Here is a 13534-nt window from a genome sequence, read left to right as displayed (position 1 = left end):
GGCCCCTGGTCACTGACCCTATTGGCCTGGTCAGTAATCATCCCTGCTTATGAGGCATAATTTCAGTAAGGTTGTTGCCATAGAAGATAGAGAGGCAACTCACCAAGTTTGGAACATACCCATAATCACACAAAATCAGAGCTTAGAAATACATCAACACACATCCCAAAATTTGGTAGTTGGTTTCAAAAGTCAAGCGTCTACTTTACTGACCCTTTGTTGGAAAAAGATTTGCTTTAAGAGTTTCAAGCCCTATTTTGTACCTTTTTCCTGAAACGTGCCATGCACATGAGTGCCGCAAGTTTGAATCCAGCTCGCAGCATTCCCAAACCCGTTCCCAATCTCTTTCCATTCCATGTCTTCTCTCAACATTCCTCTCAACAAGATACAAAAAGGCAAAATAAAACTTTCTACTAGTAATACAACAGACACATTTTACATAGAATGATTTAATATAAAAGACTGTACAATTACATTTCAATTAACATATTATAAATACAAAATCCAGGCAAAAGATGAGCTTTGACCCAGATGGAATTCAGCTGGAACGCTTCAAATGTTTCAGTATGACAAAAGAAAAGTCTCAAGGCATCAGCTTTAAGCTCCAGAAATCTCTGACAGTGTCAGATGTAGTTGAATGAAATCATAGTGCTGAAACACTATCAGTTCTCAGACTGTATGATCCCACTAACAACTCGTAGAATGGAAACGGACACAAAGACGTTTTTAAAAAAGGAGAAATGAATGCTGACCGTGAGCGAGGACCTGAGTTAGGCATCTACACCTGTTCAGATCTTCGAATGAGATCGCAGATACCTTTCAGTTGTTATATGCGGAGGAGCTACACCAGCTGTAATATTGGTCACTTTACTGTAAAACACAACAGGGCAGTTACTGGTTACAGTAAGAAGATTTAGTCCAGCATTGTATGAATTGTGATTTGTACTGATTATTGAGACTTCAGATACTTTATAGCCTTAATATATTTAAGCTATCTACATATAATTCATGTTTGTTCACTGTAGCAAATACTTTAGTCTGTGGTAAAAACGAGTAATTCATCGTAACATATTACAATAAGGTTGTACATGTTAACATTATTTAACGCAATATGAACTAACAACGAACACTACTTTTTATCTCAGTTTATGTTTATTTCTACATTAATTATACATTTAACATACACTAATGTTAGTCAATGCATTATGAACTAACAGTGAACAATAGTATATTTATGAATTGATATAAACCAAGATTAATAAATGCTTAAACTAATTGTTCATTGTTAGTTCATGATACCTAATGCATAAACTAATGTTAACAGATAAATCCTTATTTTAAAGTGTTATCAAATTCATAATTAAAATAGAGCAACTATTCCAAACTGAAAAAACTTCTGTGCTTTGCATTCATTACCCCCCAAAAATAAAATGAAACTTAAAATGAGAGCAATCTAGAAATATCTCAACACAACCAAAAAAAAGCATTCACAGCATATACATTGACTGAAGCAGAATGGAATTAAAACTTTAGGTTACAATACATTTCTTTTACTTTTGAATGCATGCTTTACGTCAAGAATTCAAAGCACTCTTGGCCGATGATGAAAAACATTAAAATTAAATGATGTGCATGGAGGGGCAAGGTAAAGGAATAAAAAATGTTTAGTTGGAAATGTAATAAAAGCGGAGACAATCATCTACTTTACATGTGGTATCGACAGCTCAAGACACCGTGATTGACATTCACTACACACTTTTCTTTTATGTACATTGACTTCCTCTGATCTTTGAATTGTTGGTCCGCCCCAATTTCCCCACATCTACATATCACCACAAAATAAAGTTCATAGATTAGTTTTTTTTAATGGCACAGATTCACCATATGTCAGGAACAAACATTCTGCTATCCTTATAAATGGGGCTATACTGTGGTTTAGATCTGATTGATTGGGTATTTGTTTGAGAAGGTTATAAAGTATGGTCGCTTCAGTCGGCATAGTGCATGATTGACTCCACATAGTTGCCTGGAAACAGACCGGTGAAACCGTTGCTAACTCCCTCAAACCAACCGTCGTCATTCTTCTTGATGATGTAGATGATGGCTCCTTCCGTGAAGGTCAACTCGTCATCCTTATCCTTGATGTAGTCATAGATAGCCACAACTGAGACGAATACAGTAACAGTTAAAAGGAAAAAGAGCAGTTATTAACAGATATTTGATGAGAGGTCATGCATTACGGTGATTTTCATTTAGTTACTAGTATGTAGTGTAGCCAGCTACTTTTTAAAAAAAAATTTTTTTTTAAGTACAATTATTGTAGTTTGACTACTTGAAATTACGAGTAGCTTCCCCAGCACTGATGTGCATAAACTGCATTTGAGGTCTGCAATTCTTAAATACAATCTTACCTTTCTCCATGTAGGACTTGGGGGCCCACTGTGGGTCTCCATCTGCGTAGGGGTCACTGTACTGCACTACAGCTGCCTCATCATCTTCATAGTCAACAGGTGGTGGTGGGGGTGGAGGTGGGGCCTCGTCAAACATGGGCAAGTCATCTGGGGGAGGTGGAGGTGGTGGAGTTGGGGTATCTGCAACTGAACACCCACCAAAGACAAAAGGTTATCACAGACATTAAAAAGACATAAATAACCATGTGCTCCAAAGTCCATGTTAGCGAGCTAGGCGGGGCATGCAATCCAGCTGGTCTTATTATCACCATGCACATGTTCTCATGCAGTCTATTTAGTAAACATGCAAGTCACATGAACAGTTAATTTGCATACAGTATGTCTGACTGAGATGTTGATGTGCAAAGTATGTGGTCACATCTCAGGGGATTGTGTGCATGTATTTACATACTCAAAGATGGGAATACTTACTAGATAGTAATGGAACAGAGAAGTTAGGTTGTAATGCAAGTCAATACAAGGCCCTCAAAATGACATAAGTTACGCAGGCATTCTTTGTCTGTTTTCATCAGTATACAGTTAAAACTCTCCTTTAAGTTTTTTCTAAAAATTTTAATTCATCATAATTTACTCACCCTAATGTCGTTCCCAACCTGTATGACTTACTTTCGTCCATGGAACAAAAAAGGAGAAATCTATCAATGAAAGTGAATGGGGATGGATGCTGTCGGGTTGAGTAAAACATGATTAAAAAGCTCTATAAAAGTGTTTTTAACACCTTAAACTCTGGGGACCAACCAACGGCTGCATTAGAGCGTCTCCTGCATTTCAGAACTACCATGGAGAAAAAAAATATTCTACGTACTTTCTGCCATCTAGTGGATTGAACTAACACTTTTTTGCAAGAACAGAGCAAACAATCTGAATCACAGACTTTCAAAAACAGGATAAATAAAAGTATTTATATATATAAAATTGCATGTGGTGGCTAAAATATGCAGTAGAAAGGATTATGTAGTCCAAACATCTCATGAACCATATTCCAAGTCTTCTGAAGACATAAAATACCTTTATGAACAACTAAAAAGTTCAAAGTCAATTGACAATTTTTCCTCCACGCTAGCTCTCAAAACTCATTCGCACTTCAACATCATTAAACATTCCACAAAGCCATTGTATATGAAACACGGCATCCAATGGCATTTGGTATGTGCCATATTTTAATGTGGACAAGCATTAAAATATCAGCTGCAGCGAAGCACAAGACTTTCAGTGAATAAGAACTCTCAAAAGATATTGTATGGCTTCAGAAGACTGAATATTGCCCACAAGTCGTATGGACTACTTTTATGGTGATATTTTAAATCGCTTTTGCAGCTAGACATCCACAGTCCCCCATTCACTTTAATTGCATGGAAAAGAGAAGCATGAACATTCTACCCAACATCTCCCATTTGTTTTCCACATAAGAAAATTAGTCATGCGTACTTAAAGCAAAATAAGGGTGAGTAAATTACAGAATGTTTTTTTTTTTTTTGAACAAACAATGCTTTTAACTCTTGAATGCAATACCAGACAATATCATGGGAGGGCAGTAAAAACCTATTTGTGTTTTCTCTTGATAGCCATTTCACTAAAAGCAATATTTCTGTATATATATATATATATATATATATATATATATATATATATATATATATATATATATATATATATATATATTCAAAAAAGTGTATTTTCATTGCACTTTACTGCAGCACAGAAATGATTCGCACAGATGGCAGTATGAGAGTTAACCAGTGATGTTGTCCTGACAAATAGAAAAACATTTCGAAATAATTAACTCTGATGTACTATTGAAACCTTTTAACTTGTTACTTAGAATTCAGAGTATTTTAGACCTCCTTGAGGCTTGCTGGGTAGAAATCAAAAATCAAACTGTAAGTAAATGTAGATGAATGGGAGGGATGTCACAAATCATACAGTCTACATGACTCACACTGTATTGCCATTGAATATCGACTCCTAGTTGTAATCCCAGAGTAAAAACAGAATGTAGAACATATGCAACAAATCAATGGGCACCTTTCAAGTGTGAAACCGAACAGCTTGGCAAGCCTCTTTTAGGTTATATAAAGCAATACTCACTTACGTAAATGTATGACACACTTTTTGCTTTGAGAAAACGGCTTTAGGAAAGTATCTGTATCCATTTCAGTGTATTGTTTGAATTGTATTGAGTGAACAACGGCAATACGCATGCACTTACTGACCTCTGCAGTCGCTGAACTGAACAAACGGTGGTGGTGACTACTACGGCACAAACAGAGATGCATGCACTTAACATGCTGTGAGGAAACGTGCCCTTTAGACTTACTGTTCTCCTGAACTCTCGCCACAAAACCTGTGAGTGGGATCTGTGGGGTGAGCTGGGGCATGGGCGGAGGAGGGGGTGCAATTGTCACTGGACACCCACCAAAAAACACCACGCCAAACAGTGAAGGAGAGGGTGAAATAAGCGGGAAGACAAAGAGGATATGCAAAGGAGCACAGGTGAAAGAAAGAGGGGAAAAGAAAGCATAGACATTAGTCAGTCCTAAAAAGATTTGAAAAGCAATCCTAATGCATTCAGACAGAATGGAGTGTGAAAATGCTGAAAACATGCTTTTTATTTCTACTCAACAAACAATGGAAAAATCAGTGTCCCAGGAAAAGGCTAGAATTTAAGCATAAGAAATTACACCGATCAGCCACAACATTAAAACCACCTGCCTAAAATTGTGTAGGTCCCCCTCGTGCCACCAAAACAGCGACAACCACTCTGATGAGAAGATCATCTCAGAATGCTATTCCGAGATTCTGGTTGGTGCTGTTGTGGCACCAACACAATATTAGTCAGGTGGTTTTAATGTTGCGGCTGATCAGTGTATATCACCTATATACAGTATATTTAGACTTTTTGATAACTGTGGCTTATATCGGATCAGTAGGCCTGAAATACTCTACGCAAGCACATGAACGGAAACACTTCTTACAATAAAAGCTCAGTTTAACATGTGGCTGCATTCAAAATGCAAAACCCAATTCATAAAGCAACACCAGCACACATTATCAGCTTTGTTGTAGGGGGTGCTATAGTGGACATTAGCATAAAAAATATTTTTCTACAGTCAATTTTCTCTTTCAGGACATGACGGAGAAACCGTTTTAAGAGTATCACGCCGAGCAAGATAGTTAAACTGACAAAATATTTACACTGTCGTTCACTACATAAATAACACATTCGGTTTAACGGCAGACATTCGAAAGGTATTCTATCGCCCCCTTGTGTACTGATGTATTACTGCAACAGTAACGAGCAAGCACATTACATCTGAATAACAGGCCGTGCATCCGCAATGTATTGGCCAAGCATTCTCGTCTGGGTTACCGTACTTTTTTTTTTTTTTTTCTGGGTTACCGTACTTGCGTAGAGCATATTTCTATCATTAGAATGATCGAGAGGATAATTAGACAATAAAACGAAGGATCTTTTTCTCTGAATGCGTCATTAATACACTCTCATACATGTCATTTGATGCAGATATGACAGTCATTCACTCTAAAACTCAAGGACATCCGACAATGGGATTTAACATCTCTTGACTTAAAACCGTAGATTGCAAATCTCCATTCACAAACCAAACAGGTGGCCACTGGCTCTGTGCGCTCACTAATCGCACCTCTGAGGCTTTCTAGATGTAATGACATTAGTGTGCACGGCTGTACACCTATGAAATGAGACAGGCTGTTCCCTTTACTGCAGACATGATTACTGGGTGGTATGATGCTCAGAGATGGTTTTCACCTTGCCAGACCTGATTTTTAATTTTGTGGGTTGTGATGTCTGAACTGAAACTAGATACCCAGACAGCACACGTACATCTCAGAGATGTCCGTTTTAGATCTTTTCATCTGGAACGCATCATAATCTAATTAACATATGCTAAACATCTTAAAAAGATGCTTAGCATATGCTTGGCCATCTTACAAACATTCTAAATCATAAACGTCTCAAAGACATCTTCTAAATGTTTTATAGACATCTTAAAGGAAACGTCTTATAGATGTATTGCAGATGAGCAAACAACCTAAAAACAATGTCTTTCAGATGTAAACACACAATCAAATAGATGTCCGGGTGATGTACTCGTGCTACTCTTATGATTTAAAATTCTTAGTCAAGCAGTCATGTTGCCGTCCTAACACTTTTCAAAATATTATTTTATCAACTATTTTATTATTATATTAATAAATGACTTTTATGATTATTTTTTAAATATATGGCATGATGGTAATGACAGCAGTATGAGGGACAGCGATTCTTTGTTGTACACAAATACCAAATGAACTGAAATGTGATGTTTATTTTATGCTCTTAAGTAAAATTGCTTAGTAGAATTTCAATGATGTTAACACTTATTTTTGATTATAGAGTGGAGGTTAAAAGAGTAGTGCACAAGCCCAAAAATAGAGAAATTCTTGTAAATTGAACATTTCAACAATCATTTCATTTCATGAATGTTTCTTTAAAATCAACCTAGCGGACAGAAAGCTCCTGTAATTAAAGAATCACTTTTCCATTTGTTTGTTGGCGTATAGTGACTGACAACTAAAGCGCAGCATTCTCCTTCTCTTACTTGTGTTCGTTCCCCCGTTAACGTGCGTCTGTAGCAGGGAGAACTGGGATGAGACGGACGGCGCTCTGCGGTATGTACCCGTGGCAGAAACCATGGAGACGGAGGAGGTGGTAGAGTTGTGTCGGGATATCTGCCGAGATATCGTGCCAAACTGTGACATAGGGATGGGCCCGAGACCCGGCCCTGGAGCCATAGCTGTGAGCACCCACAGAACGATAGACAGAGAGAAACACAGAGGTGGACAGTGAATTACTTACATCCTGGACAAGAATCAGAAAGTTTCCCAAGAATTGATGGTTTGTTTAATGGATTCATTTGAGGAAACGGCTAAGAGGAAAGACTGCTGATAGACTGCTGACTATGTTTAATAGATTTCCATATCATCACGGGAACATTTCCTAATAATTGAAATAGAAATTAAATCAGTCATTTATCCAGGCAGATAAGTCTGATCTTTAAGCCAAGCAGGCTCACAGAATTAAAAACGTAATGGCGTGTAACACGTTAAGGACAATAAAGATCACGAGTAAAAGCGCAGTACAGTATCGCCCACTTTTCCAAGCGTATTTGACAAATATTCCACAATATGCATAAATACATCGGAACTGGGGAAGAACAGAACAATCATTCACTTATTTATTTATATTTCACAGACAAGCAAAATTATAAACAATGAGGCAGAAATCCAAACTAAACTTTCTTAAATTAAAGCATTGTGTGCACATGTAATCCAAGATGGCCTCTGTAACACACTTGGAATTATAAGAGTCATTATAATCGATTATTAAATTGCATAATCGATGCAAAGTTTCTTTCACCCCTATATACTATTATTAAGTGTTACAAAAACAACTATTTTATAATAGTGCAAGCTTTTATTTTGGGTGGCATTGCACACCCTGGAACACCCATGGCAACACCACTGTGCCACTATCAGAGGGGCACCTTAGCAAAAGGGCAGGGGTTCAAGCCCCTAGAGTCACCCCCTCAGCCCGTGCCTGGAAAAGAGCAACTTGGACATTTCTGCAAAATAAATCTGCTTTGTATTTCATGGTTAAAAAAAAAAGGTTCGGAACCACATGAGGGTGAGTAAATGACTAGAGAATTTCCAGTTCTGACTGAACTTTTAATTTAAGGACCCATTGGTAACAGATCTTGTTATTGTGACTCCATAGTACCTCTTAATTCTCAAATTTGGTCCTACCAACTTAAAGTCACCTGGGTGTGTACAGAAATACACTGATCAGCCACAACATTAAAACCACCTGCCTAATATTGTGTAGGTCCCCCTCATGCCACCAAAAAGGCGCCAACCCGCACCTCGAAATAGCATTCTGAGATGATATTCTTCTCAACACAATTATACAGAGTGGTTATCTGAGTTACCATAGACTTTGTCATTTTAAACCACTCTGGTCAATCTCTGTTGACCTCTCTCATCAACAAGACAAAGTCTACAGTAACTCAGATAACCACTCTGTACAATTGTGTTGAGAAGAATATAATCAGAATGCTATTCTGAGATGTGGGTTGGCCCTGTTTTGGCGGCACAAGGGGGACCTACACAATATTAAGCAGGTGATTTTAATGTTGTGGTGTATCTGTGTAGATCTGCTTGAAAATGAACATTACTTAAAGGCTCAAAATAAGCTATAGCACATGAAGAGTTCAGAAATGCATTAAGCAGCATTAACATTATGCAGACAATATGATCTGCAAGAAAATGCAAAACAGCGTTATGCAGCAAAGGCATGGGAAATAATACCAATATAAGTTGCTTTTGTGTGTTGTAGTTGTAATATAGTCATGTTTGTGTATAAATTACAAGAGGAGATGGGATTTCCTCCATAGGAGCATTTCCTGTTGACAATGCTAGATAACACAGAAGACCTCGAGAGACATGGGCTTCCACAGATAGTGATGGGCGAAGCAGCAAACACAGCAGACAAACACAACATTGTCATCAACACTAAAACACCTCATTTAGCACTCATTTAAAGGCAAACATCAAATTCCACATGTGCCATGATAGAGTCAGTGATGGGATATGGTGCTGATTACTAAAATATCACATCAGTGTACATGGGTAACATGACATTGGACAGATTCAAATGAACTTTCAGAAGGTAAAACAATAGATCTGTCAAAATCACTTGCAGTGAGGAAGTCTCTGATACAGCCAAAGAGGACTGAAGAAATGAGCTAGACTGTAACATTTTCTGTAAAGCAAATGTGAGTGGCAAAGTACAATGGTAAATGCTCTCAAGCAGTTCAGAGACTTTTTCACAGTGCACCGAATTAGATCTGAAAGCAGCAATAAACCACCACCCAAAAAATAAAAACAAAGTATTGGTCACCTCCACCATCATTAACACCTGTAAATTGCATGCAACCCATTCTGAAACACTTCAGACGGTGGGACGGGAATGCCAGTGTGTCCAGCACAGTCTTTATGCAGGATTCTGGGAGGGGCTCACCTAGAACAGCAGCTGGCATTGGCAGACCCTGCCCGGGAAGGGGGTGGAGGAGTAGGAGCAGGGGGAGGGGCTCCAGGGGGAGGGGCCCATGACAAGGGCGTGACTGTGTGTCAGATCCGTCATATTAAAAAAAATAAAAACGCACTTTGAGGGGTTTCATTCATTGCCATCACTTTCACAGAGACACACATAGAGCTAAACTCCGTTCCAAAACCTAGTCCAGTTTAATGTCCACAAAAGGCAGCTTCCTTCTAAGTTAACATCCTAACTAAAACAGAACCTCGTTAAGAGAATAATCTGAACTGCTCTACTTAGGCAGCAATACCATGCATCATAAAAATAATGTTTCTCATATGAAGCTCACTACAGACTCGACTAACCATTTATTCTAAAAGTTTGATGTTAGCATGTTGCTAGGTTAACAACACAACTAATAATCATAAAACATAAGCCCAACAAAAATTTGGTAAAATTGTCCATTTTCAATTCTTTTGAACTTTGATATTTTTCAGTATTGTTTACAATAGAGTTTGATGTTAGCATGTTGCTAAGCTAACAACAAAAAATTCTAATGAGCATAAAACATACGGAGCACACACAAATAGTGTTAAACTGGTCATTTTCGATTAGATTAAACTTTGAAACTTTTCAGCATTGATTACAATAGAGTTTGATGTTAGCATTTTGCTAAGCTAACAACACATGATTCTAATAAGTATAAAACTTAAAGCACACACAAATATTGTGCAAAATTGTCCATTTTCAATTAGATTGATTGAACTTAGATACATTTCTATACTGATTCCAATAAAGTTTTATGATAGCATATTGCTAAGCTAACAAATTACTCTTAATATTCCTAAAAAGTAAAACACAGTCAAGTTAATTAAAAACTGTATAAAAGTTTAAAACAAAAGTTAAAACACTTATGCAAAAACTAAAGCGAAAAGTCCTGACAACATAATTTAAATAACTGAAACACTTCTAAAAGACACAAACATACAGAGCGATGAGAAATCAGTGGCGCTCATGCAGCTTGTTGCTATGGCGACAATAACTAGGGGGTGGGGGTCTGTTCCTCTTGGCTCCAACATATAGCTCAGAGGAGAACAGGACAGCGATCTCTTTTAAACAAAATTATTTTAAAAACTTTGTTTTTTTTTCCCCTCTTCTCTCCAGGTGGACCACCTAAGTTTTCCTTTCCCTTCCCTACCTGTTCTCGTGTCCTCTATTGTGTAGTGGCCTACTTTAACAAACCTTTAGCTAGGAAAATGAGGCCATGAAGGCTGTAGACATACAGTGCACATCTAATCCTGTTCCATTTATCACTCTAGTGTTTCTCCAGCAAATACTGCAGTGAGCAAGACTGCATTAAATAATCACACTGCAAGTGTCAAGTTTATTTTTCTTACCCCATTGGAAATACATATATATATTTTTCTGGCTTTAAGCATAAACCAATTTCTTTTGCTTGATTTGTTTAAAACAAGAATAAAAATCTTTTTTTAAACTTAAAGATGTATGCTGAGTTCGGAATGGCATACTACACTTACTACTTCTGCCAAATTAAATGGTAGTATGCCATTCCAAACTCGGCCGTATTCTCTGAAAACAAGCCTTATCTCATGCAATTTAGCCTCAAGTATTTTTTCTTGTTTTGTACTATAAAAAAAATAATGTTTAGATTAGTTTTTTTTTTTACTGGAAAGCAAGTCACAAATACTGATTAAGTATGTGTGTCAAACAAGCAGCTGTATATGTGGGCTGCAGCTCACCTGGGACTGAGGTGGGAATGGAGGGAGTTGGCACAGCGATAGGAATGCCAATACTGCTGCTGCCACTGTTCTCTCGACTGCTGCTACCCCCACTACTGCCACTACAGAGAGAGAGGAAGTCAGATTATGTTCAGAATAGCATACTACCACAATTTATCCTATTTCTGCAGTATGCATACAGTGTAAGGGATGGTCACGACTCCCGATGGTGAACTAGTCAAGCAAACAATTAAAGCTTTATTTATATAGTACCTTTTAAAAGAGTTTATTAATAATAAAATAATAATAAAAAAAAAACAAGAATAAAATCCAACCAAACTAATAAGAAAATAAAATACATAAAACATAGAATAGATATAAAATGGATTAACCAATTAATAATTTTGTAGTCATAAAATTTTAGTGACAGCGTGCTGTCCTTAAGCTGTAGAACTAGAATGTTGCGCTCTATAGATTCACTTTTACAAACTAGCCCCTGGCATAATGCTTATAGTTTCTCACACTACTTCTACTACATGCTCCTATATACTGTCCATATACATGGTTAAGCATAAATTCACCACAGATCAATTGACTGTTTAGCTATGAGCATCATTGCATCAGTATTTCACTCCCACATGGACCCGGCTTTAGAGAGCATCTCTGATCTTCAGTTTCTGCTGTGAGTCCATGAAACGGTTTATTCCAATAGAAACCAGAGCAACGGGCCAAACGCAGCACTACAAGTGCTTTCATTATACAGTATGCAGATTCCCACAGGACAGTCATTTTCTGAATCTTATTGCCCAGTGTCTGAACTTTAATACAGCTACTGTAGTTAAAAACAACTAGGGATGTGCGAAACTACATATCTTTCAAATCAACAATCAGTCATAAGGAAGCCCTGAGAACTTAGGCTGGTTAATGGTTACCAGACACGTTTCTTTGCGATACATGGACACTAAAGCCCAAAACATTTGCTACAAAAGTAGGTGAATGCAAACGCTTCTAGCTATGCAAAGAGTGACTTCATGCATCGTTGCATTGTGCTGAAATGTCTTGAAATGCAATTCATAATATAATCCAAGTACATGCTGCATTTTCAGCATTGCGTCAAGGGACGCTATAGCGGGCATCAGTATAAAAGGTATAGCATAGATGGTCAGCTTTCTCATTTAGGTGAACTGAAACTGGACTGACTGTCATGGTGGAAAAAACAAATGAAGAGAATCTGTCTGAGCTAGTTAGTTGAAAAATTTGTTAAAATATCAACCTGTTTCTAGCTAGATGTTTAAAGTGGTTGCACACTTGCAAATTATAATGTCCGAGTTTGCATTCTTATGTAAAATCAGTTTCTGGCCTATAATGCATGCAAAAATACACATTCAGAATGTTTTTGTTTTTTGTTTTAGAAAAAAATAAATAAATACTGTGTCTGCGTTGACGTACTTGCATAGAGTATGTTTCAGCCTAGGGCTGCACGGTTAATCAAAAGTATATCGCGATATGACCTCGTGCGATTATTAAACTGCAAAGGGCTGCGTTTTAATTCAATAAACTGTCTGCTTGTGCTGCTCGCTTCAAAGATTATGTGCGATGTGCTGTTCTGTCTGTATCATGTTACTGCATTACTACAGTGTTTTCAGAGCAGTTCTGTGCTTCACAATTCCATCTCCTGCTCAGAGTAACTGATTTGCTCAGAGTTTGGTTTCATTTGTTTACGTGCACTGAACACATTATATTTCAAGCCAGGAGTTACGCTCGTGTGTGGAGTGACTGTCTCAGACTCAGAGGTAACTAAGATGTGTCCTCCGCCACAAGTCACTAAGCCACCACAATGACTTAGAGCGCATTGGGAATTGGGTATTCCAAATTGGGGAGAAAATTGAAGGGAAAAAAAATAGACATATTTCCTCGCTTCTGGACGACCAAATACAATTAAAAAATTAGCCAAAATGCCCATCTTTGTGAAGTATTAATGTAAAGTCAGTTATGTCAACTGAGTGAGACAAAAAAAGCTGATTTGTATCAAAACGTCAGACTTGAAGTCTAAATGTTACATGATAGACCTGCTGCGAAACACAAATCTAACAATATAGGAATCAGGACTTGAAACAGCACTTACTGTACATAATTAACAAATTAGTATTTGTATTATTATTTGTTGTAATATCAAAAATGATATCAACAGTCATCAAATTTCACTTACAAAT

The 13534-nt window shown here is 37.4% G+C and overlaps 1 pseudogene; it reads right to left on the bottom strand.

Annotated features, from left to right (window-relative positions):
• Positions 1-419: 419 nt before the first annotated feature.
• LOC127635266 (abl interactor 1-like) overlaps positions 420-13534 on the bottom strand; it is a 56814-nt pseudogene continuing 43699 nt past the window's right edge.

Source organism: Xyrauchen texanus, chromosome 42 (assembly GCF_025860055.1).
Source record: "Xyrauchen texanus isolate HMW12.3.18 chromosome 42, RBS_HiC_50CHRs, whole genome shotgun sequence".
In the NCBI taxonomy this organism is placed as follows: domain Eukaryota; kingdom Metazoa; phylum Chordata; class Actinopteri; order Cypriniformes; family Catostomidae; genus Xyrauchen; species Xyrauchen texanus.
The sequence above is the reverse complement of the archived record's forward strand: the minus strand, read 5'-3'. Positions and strand labels throughout refer to the sequence as shown.